The sequence below is a fragment of the Spinacia oleracea genome, chromosome 4 (assembly GCF_020520425.1).
Source record: "Spinacia oleracea cultivar Varoflay chromosome 4, BTI_SOV_V1, whole genome shotgun sequence".
Classification (NCBI taxonomy): Eukaryota; Viridiplantae; Streptophyta; class Magnoliopsida; order Caryophyllales; family Amaranthaceae; genus Spinacia; species Spinacia oleracea.
In genome coordinates this window covers 171,736,820-171,747,939 of record NC_079490.1, presented here as the reverse complement: position 1 = coordinate 171,747,939, position 11,120 = coordinate 171,736,820, and the positions used below count along the sequence as shown (strand labels likewise).

At 35.3% G+C, this 11,120-nt stretch overlaps 1 long non-coding RNA gene across 1 annotated transcript; it reads left to right on the top strand.

The window, feature by feature from the left end:
* The first annotated feature begins 4,343 nt into the window (after positions 1 to 4,343).
* Positions 4,344 to 9,971, top strand: LOC130459644 (uncharacterized). The gene is made up of 8 exons (XR_008919171.1): positions 4,344 to 4,464; positions 4,613 to 4,790; positions 5,317 to 5,439; positions 6,964 to 7,113; positions 7,215 to 7,264; positions 7,557 to 7,665; positions 8,749 to 8,780; positions 9,585 to 9,971. It is a non-coding gene; the product is annotated as an uncharacterized lncRNA (long non-coding RNA).
* Positions 9,972 to 11,120: the final 1,149 nt, after the last annotated feature.

Below are 11,120 nucleotides of genomic sequence, written 5' to 3'. Positions count from 1 at the left end.
CGGGTACCCGAATAAGCGGGTACCCGCTTTTGCGGGTAGTTAAAAACTCGGCCCATGACCCGACCCGAAAAATCGGGTACCCGGCTAGCGGGTACCCGATTAATCCGGGTCGGTTTATAGGGTACCCGCAAAACTTTATCATTTTATTTCTTTAACCATTTCTTAAAAGTAGATCTATCTTAATTCTATAATAACCAAGTAGTATGTAAGAGATTACAAATTAGAGATTATATATAACGAAAATACCAAATTACAAGTACTCCTTTGTGAAACCCATGAACGCCAACAAATTCACAATAATAAAATGAAAGAAAAAATTCATTTCCTCTTTTAATTTTCAAAAAAAGTGAGAATTTAAAAGAGATGATGTGTGAATTAGACAAACTGACAAAGTATACTTCTCATTTCTCAAAAATTAGAATAAAAGAAAACAAATCTATTTATTGATGGTAGGTGGTAGCAAGCAGCTTGTATCCATTAAATCTGACGTGCAAGTAGTTCTTGGTGGCTGCGGTATGGTATTTGGGCGGCGATTTTTTGACATGTTGAGTACTCCGTATATGCTAGTCTAGTAGTGATCGAATGAGTTTATGTGGAGTATTTTGAAAAGTGAGAGTGAATTGTAAATTGTGTGAGAGTTGGAAGAGAGAGAAAGATAAGTTTGTGACTTTGTGCGGCTACAGACGAAAAGAAGGGAAAAGCTAAACCCTACACACTCCCCCTTCTTCTTTTAATTTTCTTTTTTTTTAAAATATGTTAACGGGTATTCGGGTACCCGACTAACTAAACAGACGGCCCATGCCCCGACCCGGATACCCAGATAATTTCCCGGGTCGGGTACCCGGCCCAATTATTTGAGTAAAAACAGAAAAATACCCGGTTCATTTAAGGCGGGTCAGCGGTCGCCGGGTCGGGTAATGCGGGTCGGGTATTTTTGAACACCCCTAATCAGACTCCTCATTACTCCTGTTACACGATCACCCCCCACCACTCATTATCAGCCGTCTTCCTCTGATATTATTTTGGTAAATTAATCCTTGTTCCATTTTCATGTATAATGTTTATATTCTTAACTAATGTTGAATTCTAATTATTGTTTCACATTTTTTTTTGTAGTCACATGCATTGGCTGATCTTGCCTCAAGATGCACTCGAGCTGTGGATTCTGCGCTAGAGTTACCTCCCAGTTTGGCCCTTTCTCTCACTCTTGATACGTTACGCAATTTGAGTTCTTCTTGCATTGAGACTTATCAAGAGTGGGGAAAGACCATATCCTCCAACAATATGATTTAGCCTCGTCTCGGTGTACACCCGACACCTCCTCCACCTCACATGTTTCTCGAGGGCGTGGTTTTCGACCACCACGTGCACGCCCTCCACCACTTACTCCTCCTATACGCCCTCCAGCACCACCTTCTCCACGTCCACCACTTACTTCTCCACGCCCTCCACCACCACCACTTACTTCTCCACGCCCTCCACCACCACCTTCTCCACGCCCTCCACCACCACCTTCTCCACGCCCTCCACCTCTTACTCCTCCTATTCGTACTGCATCTCCGCCAGCATCATAAGTTATTTCATCTCCTCCTTTGCAGCTTCTCACTTACAATTTATCTCATAGTCATCGTCCCGAGCCAATTGCCGAGGAGGATGAGTCCTCATTTTCATCGTCCGAGCATGCAAAGAAACACCGTAGAACTTAGATTTGAGCTACATTAGAAACTTTTATGTAATTTTTTGTTCTTTTTGCTAGTATTGGAACTTTTGGAACTTTTAGAAACTCATGTGTCATTATTGGAACGATTGAACTTTTGGAACGATTGAAATTTTGGAAATTTTTGGAACGATTGAACTTTTGGAAATTTTTTGTTTGCACTCTTCTATTTTGTTGCCTAAGTGTTATGATTTGGTTGATTGGTATGATTTATGGAGGTTGTTAGAGTTGGATTATAGAGGTTGTTGGAGATCTTGGAGTTGTTTGCAGGTTGTTGGAGTTGGACTACTTGGCAGGAAGATCTCAGCCCATTTTCTGGCTGAACACTGGAAACTGCAAGGCTTGATGCAGGGTGCATTATGAACCGCTATCTGAGATAGCAGTTTGGTTTAGAACTAAACCGCCATCTCAGAATGCGATTTAGTAACATAAACCGCTTTCTGAGATGGCGGTTTAGTTCTAAACCAAACCGCTATCCCAGATATCGGTTCAGTGTTGAATCAGAAAAAAAAAAAAAGTTTTCTCTCTTCCTTGCTGACGTGGACGGTATGGTGGGAATTAAGTAAAAAAGTAACGTATTTTGGGAATTATTGTATCTTTGTGCAATATTGACGGAAATCTCTCAACTAGGAAGAATGTTTTTATTAAAACTAAAATTTGTTCATTGATAAAAAAGTCTTACGATATTTGGAGATCTGAATCTAGCAAATACTAACAAATAGAATCAAATAAAACTCTTTTTCTGCAAAAGTACAATTAGGTTCAACTGAACAATCAGATTCCATTGATATTGAATTAAATCAGATTCAATTGAACAATCTGATTCAATTGATATTGAATTAAATCAGATTCAATTGAACGATCTGATTCAATTGATATTGATTTAAATCGGATTCAATTGAATGTAAACGTAGAACTGACATTTGTGGTGACACTATATAAATCTTCGTTTCTGAATTATTTTCTCCTACAATGTGACATATACAAATCTTCGTCGCTGAATTATTTTCTCCTGCAAAAAAACTCTGTGTTACGAGGGAGAAATGTTTCTCGCACAAGGAGGAAGTAATATTAAACCCTGAAAGACAAACAAACTCAAAGGAAATATTGATAAAATATAAAGATTGAGATTTTCATCGATAAAAATCGATGAAAAACCTTTCGAAATTTGCTAATAGAGGCTAAGGGTTGAGAGAGGGAGAGGAGGAAGAGTCTAGAACCCTTTTGTACAGAATCGTAGTGGCTAAAGCTTCTTGTGTGCAATGGTTTCTTTGGAGCCTTAGAGGTAAGAAATTTCTAGGTAGATGAACATCACTTTGGAGTAGGTTGTAGAATCCTACAACCTTTAAAAGTGAGAACTTGGTTTTCACTATTCATTCAATAGTTCATTGACAATAGTGCCCTTAAACTTCTTCCATTTAGCATTTGTGCCATCTTGCTCATCTGTTTCCACGTTGCTTTGTGGGCTGCCTTAACCCCCTCTGTTTTGTTTTGTTTTCTCTCTCCCTTGCCTCTCCTTCTCCCTTCATCCTTTTCTCTCTCAAGATTTGCTGCCATCTCCCATGGCGTCGGCGCGGCCCCGCCGTTTTCCCCGGAAAAAAAACTGTCGGCTTTCTTGATGTTTTAAGGTTAATGTTGTGTTAAAAAAATCTGATTTTGGATCTGTTGAGCTTGAATTTGATCTCGATCGTGTTTTCTAGGGTTTCTACTCCTAGATCTTTTGATTGGCTGATGCGGAGGTGAAAGCAACGAGCTTCAAGTTCGAGGTTTTTCTCCTTGACTCTCTCCCTTTCTCCTCTGTTGATTACGTTTTTAGGGTTTATGATATCAATTTTGAAGCTAGGATTTCGTTTGATTGGGTACTTGAGTTGGCAAAGGCGAACGTTTTCGATTTTATAACATAGATGTGTGTAATTGGCGATGTAAGCACTCTAATTGACGGAATCAGACAATTAGCCATTGAAGAATTAGGGATTTCATAGAAATTAATTATTGGTTATTGAATTTATGGCTTTTGTACGCCGTTTGTTGAGTTTAGATTAACATAAAATCAGTTCTAATGTCAAATTTAGTCTCTCTTCTGGGATTGTCACTGAAAATTAATATTACTTCCTACTTCCTAGAATGCAGCTTACCAATGGTCACGTTGAACCAAGGAAGCGCACTGAACATACAGGTCAAGGGAACTTCAAGGTTTTGATCAAAATGCTCAGATGGGGCTACAAAAAAAATCTTGTTTATGGTAATTAAAATTCTGAAAGCCAGTTTTTGTTTGCTTTAATTTTTTATCCACTTTGTCTTATTTAATACTAACAGGAGCATTTGGGACTCTATTGATTGGTAAGCATTCTCTTTGAGAATTAGAGATTTCATAGAAATTAATTACTGGTTCATGGACCGTGCACCTAAGTGATTGGGGTGGGTGGCTGTGAGGGTTTTTGGGGTAAGTTTTTATACGTTCTGGGTGTGTTTGAAATATTTTTACTTTTTAATTCTTCTTTAGTTGGGAAGAAACTTAATTTCTTATTATTTTGACACCTGTGCACACTGGCATGAAGAGAAAGCATTGTATCTGTAGAGAAATGTTTCATGAACTTTGTCAATCATTTATTTCCATTTTATACCTATTGGCAAGTACTTTATAGTTGTTTCACACTTATTCTAATAATAACTCGATTGCAGCGTGTTACATTAGAACTTGGGGGTGAAAGTCCTATTGGTGTTTGAAGATGTTGATATTGATAAAGGTGAGTTGATCTTATTTCAGACAAGATTTGGTCCTTTTAGTATCTCATAAACCTTCTCTTACCAGAATTAGTTTTCTTCTGATTTTTTTCATCAGAGATGCTTAATCAATTCCCTTCTTCTAACATGTTGAAATGTGAAATTGGACAGTTGTGGAGTGGACTATATTTGGTTGTTTCTGAATGATTGCCACTTGATCTTTATTTCAAGATAAAAATGGTGTCGTTGGAGCTTCAGAAGCGGCTCGCCGACGATATCCTCAAGTGTGGTCGTGGCAAGGCTTGGCTTGATCCTAATGAAGGCAATGAGATTTCAATGGCTAATTCCCGTACGTTTTTCTCCCTCTTCGATTTCGTATTACTTATAGATTTCTATTATATGTTATTTTATGTGGAATTGTTATCAATCGATTGTTAGATTTTGTTGTTGTTCTTCAATTTTTTGATAATTAGAAACTAAGGAATTCATATTCTAGGTTGACGCTGCTGATTTATGATTCCTTCCTGTATTTTTCTTAAAAAATGATGTGTAAATGGCAGCTTTTGATGTTTTGTCATGTAATTGTAGTCGGTGTTTGAGCGAGATCGTAATTTTTGTGATTCTGTTGATTGATTAATTTAATTACAGATTAGGACTTCAAGTGTTAACTTTTGAACTTCAAATATTGATACAGCTGCTTCTCAGATGACGATTTTTTCCGATAAAAAATTGATTTTTAGTTTGCGAGGAACTATCTTAATTGTTAAATCAAAGTTAATTTCGTGTTCTGATGATTGTTATTGATGTATTATTATATACTGTGAATGATATTTTCGTTTGCTGATTGAGGAATTTTGTTCGATTACAATTTTTAGGCCAAAACATCAGGAAGCTTGTTAAGGATGGGTTTATCATCAGGAAGCCTACCAATATTAATTCGAGGTCTCGAGCTCGTCGTATGAATGAGGCAAAGAGGAAGGGTCGTCACTCTGGATACGGTATTCATACCAAATAATTCGTGTAATTGTTTTTAATCATAGAAATTGGTGATTTTCCAACTTCTTAGTAGCTCATGTGAATGAAGCTCCTTAATCTAAGTAGATTAGTAATGGCATTCTGTATGATCATGTGGCAAGCATTTAGAAAATCTTTTGGCAGTGACACTCAAACAAGTTGATAGCTTCTCATGTTAGGCAGATTAGTAGCATCTTGAAAGATCAAGTGGCAAGTATTTAGCATTCTTGTGATCTTTCTATTGAAATATGTGATGATGGCTACTCGGTAATCAGTTAGTTGGATGATTCTCTTGAATGATAACAAATACCAAATAATTTGTGTAATTGTTTTTAATCATAGAAATTGGTGATTTTCAAACTTTCACTACTACAAAAAGGCCTAAGGAACTACTTCTGTGGCACCATATAAATAACTAATACGGTTTCTTAGATAAGGAAACCATATATCTGATTTATCTGGTTTCTTAGGAGAACAATGAGAAACCAAATATTAATTAAAATCCGGTTTTTTAGATTCCGTTTAATATTTAACTATGATGGTAGGGTATAGCATATTCGTAACAAGGTTCAAGGAACCGAGTAACTAGAATCTGCGGTCTCTTAACAATTTTCTAGACATTTAAAATTTAATTAATTTTATATTTCATAAGACTTAGTGGACAGTTACATATTGCCCACTTCTTCATTTCTTATTATCTTACCGACTCATAAACAAAATCGTTTTTTCCTCTCAATCAATTATCTTTGCTTCTTCCTTCAAAAAAATAAATTATCTTTGCTTCATCTTATTCTTCGTTCGATTCATCGTCTCTGATTTTCTTCCCTCTAGGCCTCTATAAGCATATGTTATTCAAAGATCTGCATTTTCCAGCCTCGTTTGACTCGAGTAAATATCATATCCAAGACTGGGGACTCTGATCCTTGAGCAGACACATCTGAAACAGAACTATATTTGTTTCCTTGGAGTAGCGGTATTAATGGAGTAGATGCTCAATTAAAATGGAGTGGATGCCCATGTAATAGACTCCCCCAAACTATATCAATTTAGAAAAATGGGTTTGTAACTTGTAAACATTAGACTGAGTTTATTTGTTTGACTTCGTGTTTGGTTGTAAATTTTAGTCTATTAATTGATTTTTTCGTTTATGTTTAGTTCTTCGTGGTTTAATTTTTGGAAATTTTGGGGTAAATTTTGTTTCTGAAATTATTTGTTGAACCACACATCAAAGAGAATTTAGTTTGTTAAACATCTTGATCACATGGATATGAATCTAATGTTTGGAGAACATATCCATAATGCTATTTCTGGCATGTGTCATAAGACACTAGATAGTAAAATGATTCACATGCTCAATTTTAGGAACCCGTTGATGCTATATTCTTGCCAAACTTTCATATCCAATTGACCAATTTACTTGCTGATAATAGTTAATGTTAGCTGCTTCAAGCTAACTCTGAAAATCTAATGACAATAAGACCTAAATCATTTGATGTAAACTATTGCAGCATTTGAAGAAAGGTTGTTACATTTAACCCACCATTGTAACTGATCTCCACATCCATGCAAATATGGAAAGAGGAAGTTTTTGGCTCTGTCTTGTGTGTTGAAACATTTAGTTCTGAAGATGAAGCCATTGCATTGGAAAATGATACAGAGTAAGATTTTTGAATGATGCTTCAGTATTCTTCCATCATGAAGAGACTCTTTCTTGTGCAGTTGTGTTGACCGTAGTTTATGGTTCTCTGGTCTGGTTTAGGTACTGCTGTGTTTTCTAAAGATATTGAAAGGTGTGAGAGGATAACGAAGGTAAGAATAACTGCACCAATCAAACAAACCGTATTGTCTTCTTGATTAATAAAAAGATTTCCTTTTTATTTATTTTTTATGATAGGATAAAGTTACCATCAGAACTTTGGCTCATTAGAGACGTGTGTCTTAATTGCGTTACTTTTGGTGTAGGGGAGACATTATTTCCTTGTTCATACTTTTGATGTGACATACTTCTCATATTTCTGACATATAATAGGATAGCATACTGTCATATTTCAATATTTCATAATCATATCACTTATCATCCGTGTATGTACGCATTTTGCAGATATGTCAGTGTCAAAAGTGCAGAATCTATGACTGCTATTAGAGTGTCTTTTGCGTCTGTCAGTATGGGAGACGAAAAGCCCTTTGCCTTAATCTTCAGTCGCTAATAGGTATACTCTAAATAGTCTAACTTAAATCTTCTTGAATTAATTAGGGAGAAGACTTGTGTTCTTATTAGGAACTCTTTCAAGGAACTTGAATTACATGTTTACAAGGTTGTGTGCAAGTTAATTTACTTGAGGTTTGAACGATATGCGATCATTGCTTATAAAATTATGAAAGCTGGTCAAAAAAGCCATGTCGAGAACTTTTCAAATCAGATTTCAATTGTAATCTATCACATAGTATCATCTTATGCCAACTTTGCATCTACTTTGACTCTTTGAATCATGCGTGGTTCATTTCACAATTTTGAGTAATTTCTAATGATCTTCGTTCTGGTATGTTGCTTTTAAACAAGTTTAACGGTATAATAGAAAATTTCCTCTAATCTGATTAGCATGTTCTTGTAAATAGTGTAACTGCAGGAGGTAGTGTTGGTTTCGTTGTGGAGACTGTTTTATACCCAATTGATACCATAGAGACCCAATTGCATGCATGTTGAATTATGAGCTGCATTTTATAGAGGAATTCAACCAAGTCTTTTCTTACATTTGTACTCAGTTTGGTTTCATCTTTTTGAGAATTGAGTTTATGATGTATGATGTATGTATCTCAAATTTTATGCAATAACCGTACTTGAATTCGCCAATCTCTGTACCTTGGTGTTCATTTTAGTTTCATAGGTAAGCTTTTTTCGGTTGGATTTACATTTATGTTAGTTTTTTTTATTGTTATATGTTAGTTTTTTTTATTGTTAGCTACCGTTATCTTTTGTCTTTACACTGCCATTTATTTGTCTATTTTCAGATTCTACTTAGGAATTTTCTGTTGTTGACCTACTCACCCTATTTGGGGTTAGATATAATTATTCTCCAGTAGCTCAAAGCAATTAATGTCATTTGAAGTCCTTGATTTGTTTTTGTCTTTGTTGTTAGTTCGACGTGCTATGGAATCTGGTTGTTTTGGAATTAAGATGTTCAATACCTTTCCTTTATGTACATTGTTTGATAATCATCTTGTAATTGCAGACTCTTTGTTTTGTAAAACACTTGGTAGTCTGTTAATTAACCAGATTTTTTTTGTCTTGGCAGGAAGTATTTCAACTAAGGATGCCGACCACATTGTAAGCTTATTGTTTTTTTTATTTTTTGCTTGCATTTTGAAGCACACTGTAATGCCTTAAAATCGAGTATGGTTTTCGTGAATTAAACGTAGAATTGATAGCAAAAATTGTAAGCCTGTTAGAATTGTGTTGGTAATTCTTGTACAATGGAAAATTAATATTGAAAATGGTATGTTTTGGGAAGCTGATTTTGATTTGACAGGCCACTTGGTGTGGCCTGGAGCAGTGTTGTTGAATGCATAACTGGTCGATAAATGTTGAGACATTAATAAACTACTCAAAAAATTCATGATTGTACTGGCTACTATTTAGGGTCCGGATTATGTTACAAAAATGCAATTTTTTAGCAAAACATATAAAAGATCGACCTTGCAGCTAATTCGAGTGCATCTCATGGCTAAATTGACAACAGTATTGTTTACATTTCTTAGGGTTTGTTTGTTATCATTTTTGTTTATGGTTAAAACACGAATATAGATTAACTATTTATCATTTTTCAGTATATACTGTAAAATGACATTCGTTTTAGTTTTCACAATATTATAAAAGACATTTTTTTATCGCGATCCCAAAACTTTTCACATTCATGTTTCTGTGTAGTTTGTTTAGGTCATGCTTTTATTGTGTGTAGTGGGTAAAGGGGACTAATAGGATTTATAAATTCCCATTGATATGAAAATCTATATTCCCGTGCTGTTAAAGTAAATAACCTAATTCCATGTGTCGCATCGCCTCTCATCTCATGGAGGTATTCATATACAACATGCTTTACATATAGCCTGCACTATTGATGTTTCTGTACAGAATAATAAGGCAGTTGCTTCAAAGTGGAACAAAATACGCGTGCGCTGTTCGGAGATCAGATTACAACATACAAAGATGCCCTCCAGCACAAAGGGACTTATGAAATCACAGATGCTCCAATCCAATCTGCAGACTAGCAGTGGAAACGAAGCGAATTTGAGATGATATGAGAATGTTAGCTGATTATGATAAGCTCATGCTTTTATGGTAATGTTAGCTGATTGTTATAAGCTCTTGTTTTAGCTTATTGTGATAAACCCTTATTTTAGCTTATTGTGATAAACCCTTATTTTAGCTTATTGTGATAAACCCTTGTTATTGGCATTGAATGTTGATTGGTACTAGAATCATTATCGTTTGTCCCCTTGATTATATACAGATTAGTGTCCTGGGTTTTTTTAACCCAGTCAGTAGACTGCAGAGTTGTTGAAGCTGAGAGTTGGGCTCCCATAATTTTAGATGTATTCAATTACTCATCCAAGTCATATGTTGGCTATTGTTTCTGTGTGAGGCTCATATAGTATCTCCATTGCGCTCAGTGTCAGATCTATAATCAGCAGTGGCATTGTGTTAGCATTTTAGTTTGCAAAATAAGCTATTGAGGCAGCAATCCTGCTTGTTACTTATGATCGGTCTTTTGGTGTTGTATTCATTGAGAATCCTTGTTGGTGCTTCAGTTTAACTGAGTGACACTGATATATTTTTATTTCTGATATATTTTTATTTGTAACCGTTTTTGCAGGGATAAGAGTTTCATACTTATTTTGACCATGATGGCACTCCCTTTAGTGCCTTTTACAATTTCAAAACTCTGTCGTTTTGTGAAGAAGGCGAAAAGCTTCCAATGTGTCAATGTGTCGTACACTCACGCTATGAATCACTATTGTAATTACTATATTGATGCTATAATAATAATCTGGAAAAGCTTTTAAATTGTAATCACTATATTATGACAATAACAATTTCACAATTTTTTTTTGCTAACTTGGGGGACGGCGCGCGTTAGCGCGTCGGCCAACAACTAGTATTCTAAAGTAAATGTTCTAGGGACTTTGGGGTATATAAATAGACATTCTCGTTCATTTTTACAAATAAGTCAATACATACACTAAAGAGCAATTAAAAGTATCCATTCAAACACTTGCTTAATTTCTTCTTAACCACATTCTATAGCACATTGTGCTTATGTCAACACTATACAAGTACCAACTCATGCACCACCTAACATACATGACAACCAACACATAGTACAAAATTAACACCTAAAATTATTCAAGGGCACTTTTCATGTGTATACATACATACACAACCATCATATAATCATGAATTTTGGAAGATGGAAAACTAATACTCCGTATAAAGAAAAGAAATTATCACGAATCACCGTAATTTTAATTTTTAACCCTTATCCTTCCCGACTCTAATTTTAACCCTAAAATTGTCTATTTTTCTAGTTCTCTGATACACCAACAAAATCAAAAGAAAAAACTGAAAATTCTAAACAAACAATTCGATGGCTGCATGAGGGAATTTCTA